At 44.5% G+C, this 20,576-nt stretch overlaps 1 protein-coding gene across 1 annotated transcript in view; it reads left to right on the top strand.

Moving 5' to 3' along the window:
* Positions 1-20,576, top strand: part of LOC139568712 (axin-2-like) — an 86,685-nt gene that overhangs the window by 31,881 nt on the left and 34,228 nt on the right. The window contains exons 3-4 of the mRNA XM_071390742.1: positions 3,336-3,470; positions 19,917-19,976. The gene's annotated coding sequence lies outside the window, so the exon portion shown is untranslated. The remainder of the gene's footprint in view (positions 1-3,335; positions 3,471-19,916; positions 19,977-20,576) is intronic.

Here is a 20,576-nt window from a genome sequence, read left to right as displayed (position 1 = left end):
CATAAATTCAATTTTTTCCCCCTTCTAAGCATCAAGTCAGAATGTCTGAAATCGTTTAAATGTTTTGCTCTTCAGCCTGTGGACTAAGCATCCATTTTAGGAGGAGAAAAAAAGGACACCAGCTGTGTTTTTTTCCACATCTTGCATGCGGTCATGCGTGAATCCTCGGCTCCAGCCATATGTTTAACATTATATGTACTCTATGTCAGAGCTGAGAGCAGTCAGCAGAGTTATGCTCCTTCTTCCCCCCGGTGAATCACACTGGGCTTGATCCACGCCCTCTCCTTATGGTTTGTTGTTGTTCCTCCTCCATTAAATGCAGAGCTAGCACTCATTACATAGTGTATGTACATCCAAGATAAAGTATGATAGCATGGAATAGGTATGCTGATCCAAAGTAAACTTGAAAATGTAGCCTTGGTTTTGGTGTCATCACTTTTATTCTGAACCGATACATGAGTCAGTATTATTGGCTGTAGTTGTTTTATTGTGAAGCACTTGAATATTACAATGATGCGCCTGCGTGTTAGCATCCAGTAGCAATGCTAATCCAAAGGTAAACTATGGCAGCATTAAAAGGCAATGCTTAAAACTATGCATTCAAGTAGGTGTTATGGCATGTTGTACACAAAGTTTTGGATAGCATGCTAACTATGCTAATCCAATTAACTACACTAACGAACAGGTGTAGCGTTCCATTTGAGCAGCAATCTATCTGTATGCTAACGTTGTGCTAGCACAAATGTGGCATGTTGGCTTAGTGAACGCCTAGAGCAGGGGTGTCAAACATACGGCCCGCGGGCCGGAACCGGCCCCCAAGGAGGTTCGATCAGGCCCGCAGGATAATTTGAAAGTGGAAAAAATGCATAAAAGACATGGAATTAATATTTTTAATTCGCTGCAATTCATGGATTATCCGCTAAGGGGCGCACTCTTTCCATCAGAGTAGAAGACAAGCCGCATCACTGAGACAGACTGAAAACAGCAGACGGTATCAATGCGCCATCTGCTGCTTGTTACGACGTTGTTAATACCTTGGTCTCTACCTCTCCGCTACACCCTCATTAGCCAAAATGTCGTTATCCAAACGGAGAAAAGTAGATAAGGAGTGTAGAATTTTCAAAGAAAAATACAAGTCCAGACTAGACTAACACCTTTAAAATGCTGCCTTAGATACTGTTTGCATTGAAAGAATACAGCTCTGTGAAGATGAATCCTTACTGTGGTGATTTAAAAAATGTGCACTTTAATGTTAGTCAGCAGCTTCAAAACAAAAGTTGTGTGATGGAATTCTACTGTTCATACAACTCCATAAATTTTCAGTATGTATTGTATGTGTATGTATGTTTCATGTATGAAGTTTACAGATTTACAGGACAGGCGAACACTTTCTTCATTACACATTTAAAATCACTCTCCTTAGTTTGTAAGGTGTACGCAGGGATTACATTTAGATTTTATATGCGTATGTGTAAGTGGTTTAAAAATTCCTTTCTTTAAAAGTCTCATTTAATCTTAAAGTGCATTACTATATTTTTCAGTACCAATTAAAGTTTTGTGCCTTTGTACAATCAGTGGGATCAGTTGCAATGCATATTTGTGAATGATAAAAGTAAATTGCACATTTGTCTAAGGAAATATGAGGTGTTTCATGAAATGTTTTGTAAAAGGATAGTTCATTAAATTTCAATATTTTCCTAATGTTCTTGTGCTTCTTTACACCAAAACAAAGGAAAGACATGATATTTTGGTTATTTATAGCAGAGTATGGTATAATTTTAATGGTCCGGCCCACTTGACATCTCCCTAGGCCGTATGTGGCCCACGATGCGAAATGAGTTTGACACCCCTGGCCTAGAGCATTACCACTATAAAGTTCTAATGATTAACAGTCTCATGATCTGAACCTATTTCTTTGATAAAACATTATCTTATTAGGTTACATCATAGGCAGAATGGCTAACATCAAAAGGTGCAAAAGACCTATTGACCAGGTGCCAAATCTTATTTTTCTTTTACTCAAATGGAAGATAAGAAAATGAGAGACAAAGCCCTTGGGCCTTTGCCCGTATAGTTATTGAGGCTCAATTTCCTCTCTCTCTCTCTCTCTCTCTCTCTTTATAGCTCTTTCCTCCCCCTCTCAATGGTTGACGTTTTAAGAGGTATATTTTGTGAGCAACTTAATTTTGACATAGTGTTAGCAGTTGGTGCATAGGTAAAACTCACTCCTGCTGGGGTGAGGAAAATATATTCAACTAAATAAAAGGAAGTTACAGACTTAATGTGGCCACTGTGGAAAAAGTGTTTAGTTAAACTCAGCTAATGGCTCAATTATAACAATATCGCTAATTAGCAAAGAAAAATGCTAACGCTATTAACACAAGGGGGTCAAACTGGTTGCCTGTTAAGTTCTGAGTCGCTAGAAAATCATTCTAAGACAAGTCTCATGTTGTTGCGTCATAATAATGGGCATTATTTTCACTTTTATGTGGTTCTCCTACAGAGAAAACAAGCCTGATCTTTGCCTTTGTGGTTGCTCCAACCGTTGACTCCCACCTCCCACACAACATATTATTCCCAGCAAAACTGTTCACTCCAAAGTTTACACACAATAAATAATGATATGCCCAAAGCAGTTAGTCGGCTCTCAGTTTCCTGGCTGTGAGTTGAAATGAAATGGTAATTTTGACTTGAGGAGGATTTCAAAGGAATGGCGTCCATTTTTCATCTCCGCACATACCACGAGCTAGCTCTCTCGCCAACACGTTCATGCTGGGTTCTGAATAAAAAGGTGGAATTGTACATTTTTCTAGGACTTTTCTCTCCCATTTCTGTTATATCCCTAAGGACGCTAGATGTAAAGATGGAGACATCTTCCTCTTTAGATGTTTGTTCTGATGGTCACTTTTTACATAAACATCTTCCCCCATGCGGGACCGATAGATAGATGTGTCATTGTTAAAAGATGGTTTCCGCCAGGCATTTGAAAAGATAATATGATGCATTTGTGATGAATCTCTTCGTGGGGTCAAAGTTCGTCTTGAGCGCAGTTGCGGGTACAAAAATATTGTAGTCTCTCTCCCTGCTATTGTTGTATCAAGCTTTTCAACGAGTCAAAGGATATTCAATGAAAAGTTTGTCAAAAGAAACATTGACTGACACATTTTATCCTCCCTTTTTGATCCTGTCGTGTTTCAGTTTGTGTGTCAACAAGTTTTACGATTACAAGATCTCCAACTGCCTGACGTTCTTTACAAACCGTTTCCCACCTAACTGCTGCTCATTGTAGTTCTGTATTGAAAACGTTATCATCCTAATTGTGTCCTTTGTCTTAGAGCTACCGTGCTGTCCTACGGTGACGATGTGGTGAACCTCAAGAAGCAGAAAACGCATGGGCCATCGCCCTCCAGCTTCCTGCACTACAATAGCAGTGGACAGAGGAAAATGGACGTTCAAACAACACAGACAAGGTGTGGACACAACACAACCAGTCAGTCAGTCACAATAGCAGCCTGGGAGAATAACGCAGGAGTAATAACCTTTGGGGTATCTGACTGTTCCCTAGTCAGCCTATTTATCACACACCATGCCTAGGCTTTAGCTCAGCAGGCTAACACAGTCTTCTGGCACACAGGACACCTGGGTTCGAACCCAGTCAGTCACAATAGCAGTCTAGGTAATAATACAGGAGTATTTACAGGTTACCCAGTCAGCCTATAGGTCTGTCTATCCATTCCATTGACAAGTAGCCATGCGGTTGCGTCACCTTAACGAAGGTTGGGTGAGAAAAGGCCTGGCTGTAGTCTAGTGTCTTCATTATCTCTGGGCACCCATCACATGAACACTCGGTGGGTTAATTGCAGTTGATTAAAGGTCCGTATGCACGGGTGAGCAAGGAAGAAAGTTGCATTCGAGGAGAGGGAGAGAGAAGACTTTAGGGACTTCTATAAAACCCATGTGAGAGAGTGATATTCATGCAAAATGTATTGCACTTTCAAAACTTACTGCCGTGGTTCTTTTAGTTCCACTGAAGTGGAACGGTTCAAAAATCCCCTACCTCCTTAAATACTGTGTTAAATAAATACTGTATTTTATATAAGTGGATGTGAATCACTCCTACTTCTATATCTTTCAAGTGATCCTCTTAAAGGGGAATGATACCAACACTGCATAACAAAAATATTCCAGCCTTTGTTGTGTGTAAAATACTGTCACCGCACAGTTCACTCCATGTGACCACAATACTTTACCTTGGTTAAAAGTTCACCTCTAAATGATGAAGTTAGTCTCTGATGTCTGTTTTCACCCTTTGCTGCTTTTTTAGCCCCGATCATCTCCACTGTAGACGTGGTTTTAGCTGGATGGGAGGGGAGTAAAGGGGGGGGGGGGGGGGAGAGGGGGGGACTATAACCTTCATGCTTTTTGCATAGCGGGTCATGCTTTGTTTAAATTTCCCAGATCAAAGAGCTCAATGCAAATTCCTCCAGCTCCAAACCACCATTTGATGTTCTGGGAGCCAAATTATTGTGGTGATTACCGTTAGCCGTACACAACGGTTAGCGCCGGGCCAAACAATCTCCTTGTTGTGTCTTGCAATTAGCGCTGTGACTTTTTAGGCCTAGCTAGCGTCTGAAGCACATCCACAATAAGACTGGCTGTTGGGGTTGATAAAGTGATTTGGCTTTGCAGTTCCTTTCATCCTTGCAAAGTCGGGATGTTGCAGGGCTCTTGCGGGTACCATATGCATATTCACACCTCCTCCTTATTCTTCTTCTGGTGACAACAGCACCACTGTGTTCTATACTCTGAAGCTAGCGCTACGTGCTATCAGTGTCGTAGAAATAGTATTACAGAACTAGAAATGGTGTGTGCTGCTTTAGTGGATTTCTATTTCTATACTGAACAAAAATATAAACGCAACATACAACAATTTCAACGGTTTTACTGAGTTACAGTTCATATAAGGAAATCAGTCAGTTGAAATAAATTCATTAGGCCCTAATCTATGGATTTCACATGACTGGGAATACAGATATGCATATGTTGGCCACAGATACCTTTAAAAAAAAGTTAGGAGTGTCTCATGCAGGGCGACGCATCTCCTTCGCATTGGGTTGATCAGGCTGTTGATTGCGGCCTGTGGAATGTTGTCCTACTCCACTTCAATGGCTGTGCGAAGTCGCTGGATATTGGCAGGAACTTGAACACGCTGTCGTACACGTCAATCCAGAGCTTCCCAAACATGCTCAATGGGTGACATGTCTGGTGAGTATGCAGGTCATGGAAGACCTGGGACATTTTCAGCTTCCAGAAATTGTGTACAGATCCTTGTGACATGGGGCCGTGCATTGTCATGCTGAAACATGGTGATGGCGGCGGAGGAATGGCGCGGCAATGGGCCTCAGGATCTCTTCACGGTATCTCTGTGCATTCAAATTGCCATCGATAAAATGCAATTGGGTTCATTGTCCGTAGCTTCTGCCTGCCTATACCATAACCCCACCGCCACCATGGGGCACTCTGTTCACAACATTGACATCAGCAAACTGCGATTGTGAGGCCGGTTGGACGTCCTGCTAAATCGATGTTGGAGGAGGCTTATGGTAGATAAACTAACATTGCATTCTCTGGCAACAGCTGGTGGACATTCCTGCAATCAGCATGCCAATTGCACGCTCCTTCAACACTTGAGACATCTGTGGCATTGTGTGTGTAAAAAAACGGCATATTTTAGAGTGGCCTTTTATTGTCCCCAGCACAAGGTGCACCTGTGTAATGATCATGCTGTTTAATCAGCTTCTTGATATGCTACACCTGTCAGGCGGATAGATTATCTTGGCAAAAGAGAAGTGCTCACTAACAGGGATGTAAACAAATTTGTGCACAACATTCTTGAGAAATAAGCTTATTGTGCATGTGGAAAATCTTTTATTCAGCTCATGAAACATGGGACCCTGACTTTGTTGCATGTTGATGTTACATGTTGCATTTATATTTTTGTTCAGTATGATCTGTTTAAAATAGTCAACCTTAATTGGGAAACCTGTTGACATGCATACAATTGCTGCTCAACCACATGTTATATCCTAAGGCTTGATAGATACCTTTGAACATTATACATGATACATACAGGTACATACCTTTCACATACAGTATACCATTACACACGAAAGCAGTAATCCACCTGACCTTTATTAACTCATACAGTCTCTAGCCACAAGATACCACAAGCTGGTAGAAAGCTACAGTAAAATATACATTGATATGTACACACAATATATTTTGGTACTGTTTCATGAGCACAGAGGTTATAAGTCGGGCCGGCCCTAGCCTTTTGGGAGCCTAAGCAAAAAAAATTGATGGGGCTCCCCCACCCCAAGAGCAAAACATTTTTGTGCCTCTTGCCCCTCTTGAAGGCAGAGAGAAACACGTTTTAGAGTTCATTTCCTGCAATTCTACACATTTTGCCATGACTTATGCCATGGTAATATGATATCTGAGTTAGAATGACTATCAAAATCAATGGGGGCCTCCTGGAGGTCAAAGCCCCCGGGCATGTGCCCTTCATGCCTGGTCGATAATTCAATCATGATTACTGCAATTTTAGATAGCTGGCTAGACGAACAAAAAAAAGATGTTAGCTGACATGGGCTCATTGACCGACTGTCAGTGACTGACATAACAACAGAAAGACTGCAGTGCACCACCACATTTTGAAATTGCACCTTGTGTATTCTACAATTATAACTCTCAACAGTAAGTCGAGACCCCAACTGAGTTCCCAGTCGGCCTCTTATGTCGCTTATGCCCAAGGCCGGCCCTGATCTTAACGGAGAGCCACAAAGACAGTATGTGTGTATGCCTATGTGTTCAAACCCTATTCAAACCAACACATCAGATCTGAATACCCAAAGTCAATAATCAGTGCCTACTTCGCATTCAGACACGTTCGCCTACTCATCATCAGCACCCAATCCATTTGTGAAGTTTTTTGGCGCTGGCATTATTGTTGTTTGGGGTTATTGAAGGCAGCAGCCAGTTGAAAGGATAACTTTGCCTGTGGGAAGGACGGGCACAGAGGATCAAGTTCAGCTGTATTTTTGATAACACTTTCCATTCCAGAGGCACTAGCCCAGCTCGGATGCCTCACTCTTTGATTGTCTCTTTAGTGTTCGAAGCCGCTGATGCCTCCTACAGCGGAGCCATGCAAGGGTGGAGGTGAATGAATGGCCAAGGATTACAGCGACCGAAATGGAGATGGATTTCTTCCAAGGTGACAGACACATTGGAGGATGTTGGTTTTCAAGGCCTTGTGTATGTGACAATGTTGTCAGAGAAGGACGGCTGTATTCTGAATGTGTCACGTACAATTAGCGCCGTGACATAGATATATATGTAGACAACCCAATGACGCTAGCGTCTGATCAAACGTACAGTACACCCTGTACGGTCACCTTCCGGGGTGAAGAAAGAGAGAATGTTGGCTGACTGAGAGATGACACATAGTTAGTTTGAAGCTCATATCGAAGAGAGGGTATAGATAGAAATTGTGATGTAGTCGTAGTCGCTGTCGTAGTGTAGCGGCCTACACTTAATTCAAGCCAGCAAACTCAAGTTTTGAAACATGGCTATTTTATTTCCACCATTTTGAGTCTTCTCTGTTTCCCTGTGAGCGAGGCGTATTTGTGGCGACCTCAACAAAGAAGCGGCGGATTAGCGACAGAGAAAGAGCCTCGGAAACGGTCCTTTTTTTGTGTATTTCCGAGCAGAAATGTAACAGTATTAGATCGACTTTAATTACACAGGCTCGCGGATGGGCCTCTTTTCTCTCAGCGGTGAAAACGCTTAGCGTTTGTTGTCGTTTCAGGGCTCTCAAAAGGATGTGTTGGCATGTGCAGGGCCCTGGCAGAGGAAGCAGAAGGGGGAGCATTGAACTGTTATTGTTTGAAAAGCGTGTAAGCGGCCTTCACAACGGCACAGCCACATCCACGAAACGGGCAAGAAAAAATAGAGAAAACCCTCTTGACAGACGGCTTAACAGGCAAAACCGAATTTTGTCTTTTGCCGGCTAGACGTCAGATGCCTTGCCAACGAGAGAGAGCGAAAGCCCACCACAGAATCTCTCTCCTGCGTCTTTCTCACCCTCTCTTTTCTCCTCCGCTTGAAGTCGGTTTGGTGAATGCAAACATCAAAGGACGAAACGCTCCGAATGTACATTGTTGTTCCAGTAACCACATGAAAAAGGAGAGAGGAGTGAGGAGACTGGGATTTTTTCCCTTCCTTATACAGAAATAGGCAGCAACGGAGGATTGGGTTTGAAAATGGGGAAACATTGGCTCTTTTATCTCTTCATTTCAAATGGCTTCCTCTTCTTTCGAACCACCTTTCTGATCTTAACGCCTGACCAGCTCTGCTACAAAGCAGAGGCCTCCTGTATGTTGTGTGCTAATCTTCCACAAACAGAGGAGCTGATGTGAGCAGAAAAAGCCACAGGGCCTGGTCGGAGGAGGTTTATGTTAGCTTCAACTAGTCATGCTCCTGACTCATTGTCATTAAACAAGCTCTGTGAGGGGAGTTAAACTTCGAGGAACTCTTCTAGCTCTCTACGGCTCGACAGGCCGCAGACATTCCACACGTGTTGTAAAGAGGACTCCGCTGCTAACCTGACAAAACGGCCCCAACTTGTGCTTCTACTTAACAGAGGGCTTTAGCAGAGCTCGCCTTATCTTTACACAAGGACCACCCAGGAGTGACAAATCACTTCTCACCTTCAGTCGTGTGTGTACGCGCGTGTGGCCTAGGGTATGTACAAGCTCGTGTATGCGCGTGCCTAAACAACTGCAAGTGAGTATGAGTGTGTGTCCCTAAGTAGCTGCAAGCTTATGAAGTACGTGTGTGTCTGCATGTGTTTTATTTGTGTCACTGTCTACCTCCCACCATCTGGGACCTGTTTGGAGAGATTCTCTGTAAAACCCACAGTCACGCTGAGGAAGGATTACCACGGTGAAAGCAGCACCTGGAAGAAACTCTGCTCTCCTCTCTTCTCCTTGGCTCCTTCAGATGCTCAAAGAGGTTCTGGGTTCTCTGCTGGAGGCACAGGATTTGTGCCTGACCTACATGGGAGTCCTGGAGCGCTGTATCCTTCCATAAAAGCAACAAGCCAACATCTACCTAGCCATCTTTTTTTCCTCGACCACCAAGATAGATTCAAGTGTGGAATATACTATGGTTGTGGTGTACTGTAAATTTCTTGAACATTGAGTGACTTTTGAGATTGCTAGTGTTGTAATCCTATACAAGGCCCAGTTTTTTCTTGATCACCTGACCTGACCAGGAAAAACACTGGGCCCTACAGATGTAGGATCTTAATTTGAGCCAGTTTCCTACAGCAGGACAATAATCCTGCAGCAACAGGACATTTGAATTATTATGTGGATTCTAATTAATGGACATTTTTTGTAAGGGAAAATCAAGTCTGAAATGTTTGTGGAAATTACAAACTTCAGAAGCCTTTTTCAACCTCAAATGAGCTACACGTTTTAAATGCAACAGGGTGATCAAATTAAGATCCTACATCTGTAGTTATAGGTCATATCTCCGTACCCTGAGCTTTTTCCTGTTCAGGTCATTTAGCCAGGAAAAACTCCAGGCCCTAATCATAGAGTATTTCCAACTGTGATTGTCCCAAGAAATCCTGCTCTACTGGATGGAGGAACCATGGTTGGGGAGCTGTGTTCGTATTGCCTGGCCTGGGGTGTTGCCTCTGGGGCTGTGGCCTCTCCATGGTGGGTGGTGGATAGGGTGAACGCAGTGTGGCCTGGCATCCAGCGCTGTGTGCTGTAAGAATGTGCTGAGTTATGCAGAGTTCCTGACCAACCCACACGGCTGGCTTATCGGACATCACCATGCTACGGTTCAAAGGCAGGAGCCGGGACTCTTTCTGATCCATGTCTGAAACATGTCTGTGTGTGTGCATGCATGTGTATCTTTATGTGTCGTCTTTGGACACACTGTCTCCACACTGTCTCCACTGTCTCCACACTGTCTCCACTATCATGTACCACTGTCTCCACACTGTCTCCACTATCCTGTACCACTGTCTCCACACTGTCTCCACTATCATGTACCACTGTCTCCACACTGTCTCCACTATCACGTACCACTGTCTCCACACTGTCTCCACTATCCTGAACCACTGTCTCCACACTGTCTCCACTATCACGTACCACTGTCTCCTCACTGTATCCACTATCATGTACCACTGTCTCCATACTGTATCCACTATCATGTACCACTGTCTCCACACTGTCTCCACTATCCTGTACCACTGTCTCCACACTGTCTCCACTATCACGTACCACTGTCTCCTCACTGTATCCACTATCATGTACCACTGTCTCCATACTGTATCCACTATCATGTACCACTGTCTCCACTATCATGTACCACTGTCTTCACACTGTCTCCACTATCATGTACCACTGTCTCCTTACTGTCTCCACTGTCTCCACACTGTCTCCACTATCATGTACCACTGTCTCCACACTGTCTCCACTGTCTCCACACTGTCTCCACTATCATGTACCACTGTCTCCACTATCCTGTACCACTGTCTTCACACTGTCTCCACTATCATGTACCACTGTCTCAACACTGTCTCCAAAATCCTGTACCACTGTCTCCACACTTTCTCCACTATCACGTACCACTGTCTCCACTATCCTGTACCACTGTCTCCTCACTGTATCCACTGTCATGTACCACTGTCTCCACACTGTTTCCACTATCCTGTACCACTGTCTCCTCACTGTATCCACTATCATGTACCACTGTCTTCACACTGTTTCCACTATCCTGTACCACTGCCTCCACTATCCTGTACCACTGTCTCCTCACTGTATCCACTATCATGTATTACTGTCTCCACACTGTTTCCACTATCCTGTACCACTGCCTCCTCACTGTATCCACTATCATTAACCACTGTCTCCAAAATCCTGTACCACTGTCTCCACACTGTCTCCACTATCCTGTACCACTGTCTCCTCACTATATCCACTATCATGTACCACTGTCTCCACACTGTTTCCACTATCCTGTACCACTGCCTCCACTATAATTTACCACTGTCTCCGCACTATCATGTACCACTGTCTCCTCACTGTATCCACTATCATGTACCACTGCCTCCACTATCATGTACCACTGTCTCCACACTGTCTCCACTATAATTTACCAAGGCCCTTGACCCTTCCACCCCTACCCCCCTCCAATACTCCTACCCCTCTGCCATCTTCCTCTCAACTGTTCCCCTCCTCCCCCAGCCCTGCCCTGCGCCTAATGACCTCTGTGGTGCCTGGTGTTGTCAGGGGGGGGGGGGGGGGTGACATCATCTGTTACAACGAGTCCACTGCCTCCTCCAGTTCTACTGTGTACTGCTAGAGTCACTGTCACTGTGTACTGCTAGAGTCAATGTCACTGTGTACTGTTAGAGTCAATGGGCCGTGTTGTTCTCTGCTCCCTGACATTGGTATGGCACGCTCCTACTGTCACAATGAAAGAGAGAGGAGCATTGTGTGGCTGAAGTCCTTATAGTCCCAGTTCTTCTGAAGGGAAGCCTGACTGCTGTTACTGTTAGCTCTCTGGATACTGTGTAGGAGGAAGGTGTGTGTTTCAGGCTTATATTAGATAGAATGTACAGAGTTCTAACTTCAAATGTACTGTTTTAATTGCACAATGTCTGTGCATTACAGAACAAATGTGTGTGTGTATATTTTTTGTTTTACTGTCCTTGAGGGACCAGAAGTCCCCCAAGGACTAGTTAAACTAGGACAAGTGGGGACATTTTGCCAGTCCCCACAAGGAAAAAGGCTAGTTTAGGTTTAGGGTTAGAATTAGGGTTAGGGGTTACGTTTAAGGTTAGGGTTAGGGTTAGGGTTAGATTAAGGGTTAGGGTTAGGAAAATAGTTTTTGAATGGGAATCAATTGTTTAGTCCCCACATGGATAGTAAGACAAACATGTGTGTGTGTGTGTGTGTGTGTGTGTGTGTGTGTGTGTGTGTGTGTGTGTGTGTGTGTGTGTGTGTGTGTGTGTGTGTGTGTGTGTGTGTGTGTGTGTGTGTGTGTGTGTGTGTGTGTGTGTGTGTGTGTGTGTGTGTGTGTGTGTGTGTGTGTGCGTGCGTGCGCGTGCGTGCGTGCGTGCAGGTGACTGCCCTTGTGTGTGGAGGCAGAGAGTTAAAAGTCAGTGTGTTTATGGAATTCAGTCTTTCCTGCGGGCCTATTTTTATGGCGCTACCTTGTTTGTGCTGTCTTAATTAGTACGGGCCATGATTAGATCTTCACAGTAGCTAGAACAACCTCATGTAATTAAGGCTTTACTCGTAGAGCAAAATAACCTTTGAAGATGGTAGACAAAACAGATGAATCCTTGAAAAAGGCAGTTACACTTAAATCTATGTAATCTAGGTCTATGGCCTCTGCTGTTATTCTTCAGGCTGATTCAGTTGAAGGAAGCATCCTAATCTGTTTGTTTTTGACACATAAAAGACATTAGTAATCAATCCAGCGGGTGAACTAGGCATAGCAGATAGTAAAACAATGTTGTGAAACTTTTGGCCCTGACCTTTGCATTGTCTCTAGTTCACTCATCTCCACTGCAGACAAAAAAAGTGTTGTGGACAGATTTTAACCTTTATTTAACTAGGCAAGTCAGTTAACCCTACTGTTGTGTTGGTTTCATGTTAATTAATTCTGTGTTCCCGGTCCAAAATGACCGCCCCATTATAGCTGATTATAAATCCATAATAATACATATATTATCACCTAATGTTGTGTTAGATCTTTTTATCAACTTAAGTTCTTGTGAACATTACTGTCACGCCCTGACCTTAGAGAGCTTTTTATGTCTCTATTTTGGTTTGGTCAGGGTGTGATTTGGGTGGGCATTCTATGTTCTATTTTCTATGTTTTTGTATTTCTTTGTTTTGGCCGGGTATGGTTCTCAATCAGGGACAGGTGTCTATCGTTGTCTCTGATTGGGAATCATACTTAGGCAGCCTTTTTTTCCCTTTTGTGTTTGTGGGGAGTTGACTTTTGTTAGTGGCACTTAAGCTTCACGGTTGTTCTTTCGTTTCTTGTTTTGTTGGCGACATTTTAAATAAAAAGGAAAATGTACGCTCACCATGCTGCACTTTGGTCTTCTTCCAGCATTTCCCGTGACAGAACTTCCCACCACCAAAGGACCAAGCAGCGTGGCCAGGAGAGGCAGCCCCCCAAAAATGTTTGGGGGGGGGGGGGCACATGGGACGGTCGGATGGAACCAGAGCCTGTCGGGGTGAACTTGGAGGGGAGTGAAGGTAGTGAAGCAGAGACAGTGAAGGAGTTGATGGGGAGATTGGAGGAGAGAGCTATGAGAGAGCTGCTGTGTTGGTGCATGAGGCACAACATTCGCCCTACGGAGCGTGTCCTCGGTTTGATGTCACCTGAGTCAGCTCTCCATACTCGTCCTGAGGTGCGTGCTGGCCGTCTGGTGAAGACTGTGCCAGCCCCACGCACCAGGCCTCCTGTGCGCCTCGCCAGCCCTGCACGTCTTGTGCCAGCTTGGCGCTCCAGACCTCCAGTGCGCCTCCACAGCCCGGTGAGTCCTACGCCGGCTCTACGCATGGTTTCCCCAGTTCGCCAGGAGAACCCAGTGCGGCCTGTTCCAGCTCCCCACACGTGCCTGGCTAAAGTGGGCATGCAGCCAAGAGGAGCGGTGCAAGTGCTAAGCACCAGATCTCCAGTGCTCCCCCACAGCCCGGTTCATCCTGTGCCTCCTCCAAGAACCAGGCCTCCTGTATGTCTCCCCAGCCTGGTGGGCCCTGTGGCAGCCCCACGCACCAGGCTGTCTATACGTCTCCTCCCATCAGTGAGGATCCACAGTCCAGGGTCCGCAACGAGGGTGCCCAGTCCGGGGCCCGCAGCGAGGGTGCCCAGTCCGGGGCCCGCAACGAGGGTCCCCAGTCCGGGGCCCGCAACGAGGGTCCCCAGTCCGGGGCCCGCAACGAAGGTCCCCAGTCCGGGGCCCGCAACGAGGGTGCCCAGTCCGGGGCCCGCAACGAGGGTCCCCAGTCCGGGGCCCGCAACGAAGGTCCCCAGTCCGGGGCCTGCAAGAGGGTGCCCAGTCCGGGCCCCGCAACGAGGGTCCCCAGTCCGGGGTCGGCGACGGGGGTCCCCGCACCAGAGGCACCACCAAAGTGGGGTGAGCCAGAGGTGGAGCGGGGATCTATGTCCCGCACCAGAGCCGCCACCGCGGATAGATGCCCACCCAGACCCTCCCCTATAGGTTCAGGTTTTGCGGCCGGAGTCCGCACCTTTGACCATAGAGAGCTTTTTATGTCTCTATTTTGGTTTGGTCACGGTGTGATTTGGGTGGGCATTCTATGTTCTATTTTCTATGTTTTTGTATTTCTTTGTTTTGGCCGGGTATGGTTCTCAATCAGGGACAGCTGTCTATCGTTGTCTCTGATTGGGAATCATACTTAGGCAGCCTTTTTCCGTTTGTGGGAAGTTGACTTTTGTTATGCCCTGTAAGCTTCACGGTTGTTCTTTTGTTTCTTGTTTTGTTGGCGACATTTTAAATAAAAATACAAATCTACGCTCACCACGCTGCACTTTGGTCTTCTTCCAGCATCGGCCGTGACAATTACAAGTTTTTGAACTTCTATTTGCTATTTATGGCCTGTAGGCCTCATTGACCTGAGCTCATACAACTCGTTTTTGAGTAAAAAAAGCATAATGTATGGATTATTTTGACTATAACAAATACTCATATGAAACATATTGTGCTATTTATCACAGACTACTGTGTCAAAGTTTAACAAGGACTCTCTCCTCCTCACCAGTGTCATGATCAAAGATATGATCAAGAGCCTCACATACAGTATATCATTTGGTCATTGTGCTGCCACAGAATGAATTGTGAGCAAGGCCTCAAAAAAGCCTTATATACCAGAGCTGCAAGAAAAGTTCTATATATTATTGAAACAATGTTGCGATTGTTTGTGAGAATGCCGACAGGTGTGGTTCCCGTGGGGGAAAGATTCTATTGGGGAAGGTTCCCGTGGGGGTTGCCATGGAAGCCAAGAAGGGGAGTGAGGTGTGTGTGTGTGTGCTCAAACACACATGCATGTGGGGGTCTGGGAGAGGAAGTTACTATCCATGTTTCTGAACTCAATTTTATACACTAATTGTAGTCTCACCCATTTATGTCTAATGACAGGTCATTTTTGACCGGGAACACCACAGGTGTACAAAAGTTAAATGAAACACCCAAAATTGAATGAAAATCATCAAAATGTATTTTGTGTGTTCAGATGCCCTGTGTGGACAAAGTCATGGAACCTTATGACAATCAGATTCAATTAACTACATTTTTCAGAGAGAAACCCAGACGACGCTGGGCCAATTGTGCGCCACCCTATGGGACGCCCAATCCCGACCGGATGTGATGCAACCTGGATTCGAACCAGGTACTGCAGTGACGCCTCTTGCACTTAGACTGCTGCGCAACTCAGGAGCCCACATACTTGGAGGCAATTCCTCAGGAATTTACCATAGGTGTCGCACACACTTATTGAAGAGAAAATAATTCCCCCTCCCTTGTCAGGAAAGATTCCCACTTACTTTCATTCCATATGGAGAATTGTCCTAATTTCCCTTCCTTTACCTCAAATCGAACACTTTAGAAGTCAAACCCGCCTTTTTTCGTTGCGTTTACCTCATGTGTCTTGAGCTCTTTTGTGTTCTTCTGTTGCGACGCAAACTTTGTGCGCGATGTGACTTCTTCTTGGTGTCTGGCGAGGTTTTGTTACGTTCTCTTGTTTCTGAGAGTGAGCACATTCTTCCCTGCGGGTTCATTAGCATACATCAAGCCCCATGTCGTCAAACCGCAAAGTTAATTTGAATCTTTGTTCGGGAACGGTGTCTTTCAACAGGCAGCTGTCAGACACATCAACCACACGACACGCGGTAGAGAAGGAGGAGAAGTTAAATCGAAGTACACTCTCAAAGGCTATATTTAGATGACATGTCACTTTTTTTTTATCAAGAGAAGAAGCTCTTTCGAAGTAGTCAATACAGAGTGCTTTATCAGGAACCAAAAAAACTTTGAACAATTGGAAAAGATGAAGTGATTTTCAGTTTTTTTGCTTGAAAGACAGAAAAGTGAGATTGTTCCCAAGTAGACAGGAGCGTTTAAGGGCCTCGCGTTTTGAGCCGCCCATCAGTCAAGGAGAAACGAGCAGCACCTCCCGTTGGCGTCTGATCGTTAGGTGTCCTCAAAGTGTCTCAAAGTCTCTTTGTTATCGCCGAGCGCGTCGATTAAAGAGACGACTATCATTTATTCATCCTCGCCATTGAGGAAAAGAAAAGGATTCAAGAGTTTGTGTTTCATTTCCGTCAAATTCAGAGGTACCTTGATGAAGTCAGCTTTCTTTGTCAAGCTGTGTGGTGAGACGAGGCTGAGAGCTGTGGCCCATTTGAAAATGTATATTTTGGGGGGAGGGGGTACTTTGAACGGTTTTTGGTAAGATAAGCGGTATTTAAACTTTTTTGTGGAACTTTGAATTGTAGGGCAGCAATACTGAGGAGAAAATACTACTAAAACGCTGCTCCACTGTTTGTAGAGCAGATGAAGCACGCTAACACAGAACAATAGAACAAAAAAATGACCTTGTAAGACTCTTATGTGTAAGTGTGTATAGATGAATGTAAAATGGATTTCAGTGACGTGGACATTGTGGAAGAGTCAGCGTACACTGGATTGGTCTGGTTATCGTTTCAGTGTGGGACAAAAACATATTCATTTAAACCCCCTTTCCATGTGTGAAGTCTGATTCTTTAGTATCCTTGACAGTCTCAGTCCCATATGTTCCGACCGTTTACATTTCAAGATTACAATCCTGTTGTAAGGTTTCTTTTGGTGGTTGAAAAGTTATTTTCAAGCCGGGAAGTTTTGCCGTCTTCACTTTTCAACTGGCAAGATGAATATCGGTGGGACAAAGCAGAGAAGGGAAGGCTTTTGACTAGACTTCTAAGAGCCAGGAGCGAGTCCTGTCTTTCTTTTGCAGTTCCCTATAACTGGCTGCCTCGCCTAGCTGCTGAAGAGACACTATATCAAATGCAAAATGAGAAGTCAAAGTCTTTCAAGTTACATCAGTAGATCCTTGTGGAAATGCTCCTCTGCTATGCTTAGGTTTTTCAGAACTTTTTTCCATTTAAAAAGAGGAGATTGGTTCATTTTCTCCATGTTTTTGGATGGTTGCTTATGAGCAGTTAGGCAGGAAGTGTTATAATAAGCAGTTATGATCAGTTATAAGCAGAAAGAAAGTAAGTTATAAGCAGGAAGTGTTATAGTTAGCAGTTATGACCAGTTATAAGCAGAAAGAAAGTAAGTTATGAACAGAAAGTGTTATAATAACCAGTTATGACAAGTTATGAACAGGAAGTGTATGTTGTCTTTACTGTACTGCCATTAATGGACAGCACTCTTGGTTTAAAGAGGGATAAAGGCCTCTGTCTGTATCGTATTCACTAAAGTATAACCACGGGACATTCACCTTAAAGACTCCCTTGAATTAAGTGCAGAGGCTGTCATCGGATAGCTAGGTGTCAACAGAGAAATGGCAGATGTTGTAATAAGGAGATAACACGATTTAGCAACAAACAAAAAAACTTCAAGAGAAAACCATGATTAAGTGGATCTTTCTTGGGTGTTGTCACATTTTTGTTTTAAGTATTTTGGTCAATGATAAGAAGTAAACAGTTCTTGCATAGAGACGCTAACTCGATTTGCCCCTGACACTTTCAAGTATCTCAGATCAGTTTAAAGACCGTCCAACCACATCAAGACTGCCTTTATTTTCTCTCAAATGCAGTATGGTTTCTGTTGAGAACTTGCTGTCTGAACATTCTGTGTTAGATATTTAAAGTCTAAACAGTCAGTGTTTTGTGTTCACCAAGGTTGGGTGGCCAGTGGTTAACACTCTCAATAGCACTTTCTAGGGTTAGAAACTGGAAACAGAATGTAACTAGACCTCATTGCAAATAATCACCCTGGGCTCTTTAAATGTTCTTAGCCCGTTTGTTTACACATTGTAAATCGCGAACAGAAATGCTTGGACATTGTGCGGCATGTATATTTCAAGGTTTGAACATTATATGGCATCTGAATTTCTGCCACATGACCGCAGGCTTTTGGTGCTTTTTCCTCTGAAGTCTTACTCAGATTCCTGAGGACAAAAAAAAGAGTGATGTGTTCCGAGGTTTTGCAAAGAATGCATCTCCGACTGTTTCCAAAGGGGAATTTCCTCAGAGCACAATATATCGGCTCAGACATGGGCTTCTACACAAACTGTTGCGTCCACATAACTTCCTGACCCTTTTGAGAAAGTTTAGGAATCAGTTTTGGCACCAGTTTTGGCACCGGCACCGTGCAGCAGCCAAGCAGGCACACCGGTTCCCAACACTGGTATTCACCCCGTAATTCTCTCCCTTTGATCTGATAGGTTCTAGTTTTGTAAAGTCTTCCTCTACTCCCTGTTTACCGTCCCATAGACTAAGCCTCTTCAATAAGCGAAGCCCCGGTGATGTCATTATAGGTGACACCACCACCACCGCACCTGAGAGTATACTTGGCCATTACATCATCTCCGGGCTTCACTGAGCGCACCCCTGTGTGTGTGTGTGTGTGTGTGTGTGTGTGTGTGTGTGTGTGTGTGTGTGTGTGTGTGTGTGTGTGTGTGTGTGTGTGTGTGTGTGTGTGTGTGTGTGTGTGTGTGTGTGTGTGTGTGTGTGTGTGTGTGTGTGTGTGTGTGTGTGTGCATGCGTGCATATGTGTCCCTCGGGTCTGCAGTAGCACAGGGGGGGAACAAAAGAATCAAAAGCGTCCCATCACTCCATGCCCCCGGATAGAGTTACATGGTGTGTCGTGCCAAAACACAAGGGCATAGAACAGGAAGGCTATGAGAATCAAAGGACACCGAGGAGGGTAACAAACAAGGGGACTACCTTTGTATCCTCCGACAGGAAGGTAGTGTGTAAGACAGGGGAGATTTGGGACTGGAAATATTCTAACCTAAAAAAAAAAGGGGAAAAAAGGCAAATCCCCCCAAAATCTTGGCATTTCGTCAATGACCTTCTTCCACTCCACATCAACACACACAAAACAAGTGACATCCTCTCTGTCGAGAGGCCAGGGAGATTTATATTGGGGAGAAAAGCAAGTAGGGTGACATTTTGAACCTTGGAGGATGATGGAGGCATTGAAAGGAAATATGATAAGGTATGCCTGTGGAATGTCTTTGAGAGTTGGCGCCTGGATCTGTAACTCATTTTGCATCCCAAATTGCACCCTATTCCCTATATAGTGCACTACTTTTCACCAGGGCCCATAGGGTTCTGGTCAAACGTAGTGCACTATGTAGGGAATAGGGTGCCATTTGGGACACGTCCCCTCAGGGTTCCTAAATGTAGTTGTTGAACTCTGACTGCACTGGGCTGTGCATCCCTGGTAATTAAGTGTTTGGTAGAAGCATTTAAACAAAATACTTTTACAAACCTCAAAGTATGTCACACATTATCATGTTTTTGTGACACTGACACACGACTAATTGGATCAAAGAGTGGCCAGTAGAGCCAATTCACAGTAAAAGTCCAGTTCACAGTAAAAACAACTTCTCTTTCCCTGTCTATGTCTTCAATCTTTAGATCATGTCAACATCTAAGAGATTTTAGGCACTTAATACTGACCTTTACATTTTTGGAGTTAGTGAAGATATTTTGTTGCTGTAAACATAGTATAGTAATATCTAGGTAGTACGATATACTCTATGTACATATTGTGTAATACAATTACTAACTTCTGCATTTGGTTGCAGGTGGACTGTATCTAGAGGAGACTTTTGGAGAATAGACTGCGGACCAACATGCTGCCAGTGGTGAGTACCTGTTTACAAGTGATGCATCAAATCCTCACAAATACAATTGGTTATACTGGCTAAAAAAGGCCAGTGACAAAGTCCCTATAGGACATCAATCCTGACATCACACACACATTTTCAAACACTGGCTCTTGCACTGGATTACATGGACACATGCACACACACAACACACACGCACTAGAGTCCGAATCCAGGCCAATCACTTCCCAGAAAGACACAATACAAAGAGAGGGGTGACCTTGCATGACCACACACACACACACACACACACACACACACACACACACACACACACACACACACACACACACACACACACACACACACACACACACACACACACACACACACACACACACACACACACACACACACACACACACACACACACACACACACACACACAGTCTTGTATAACTAACCTTGTGGGGACACACAATTCAGTCCCATTCAAAATCCTATTTTCCCTAACCACTAACCCTAAACCTAACCCATACCCATTTCCTTAACCCTAACCTTAACCCTAAACCTAACCCTAGCTCCTAACCCTAACCATAAACCTAACCCTAGCTCCTAACCCTAACCCTAAAAGTAACA

Source organism: Salvelinus alpinus, chromosome 2 (genome assembly GCF_045679555.1).
Source record: "Salvelinus alpinus chromosome 2, SLU_Salpinus.1, whole genome shotgun sequence".
NCBI lineage: Eukaryota > Metazoa > Chordata > Actinopteri > Salmoniformes > Salmonidae > Salvelinus > Salvelinus alpinus.
Note: the sequence above shows the minus strand (reverse complement) of the source record. Positions and strands in the feature narration are given on the sequence as shown.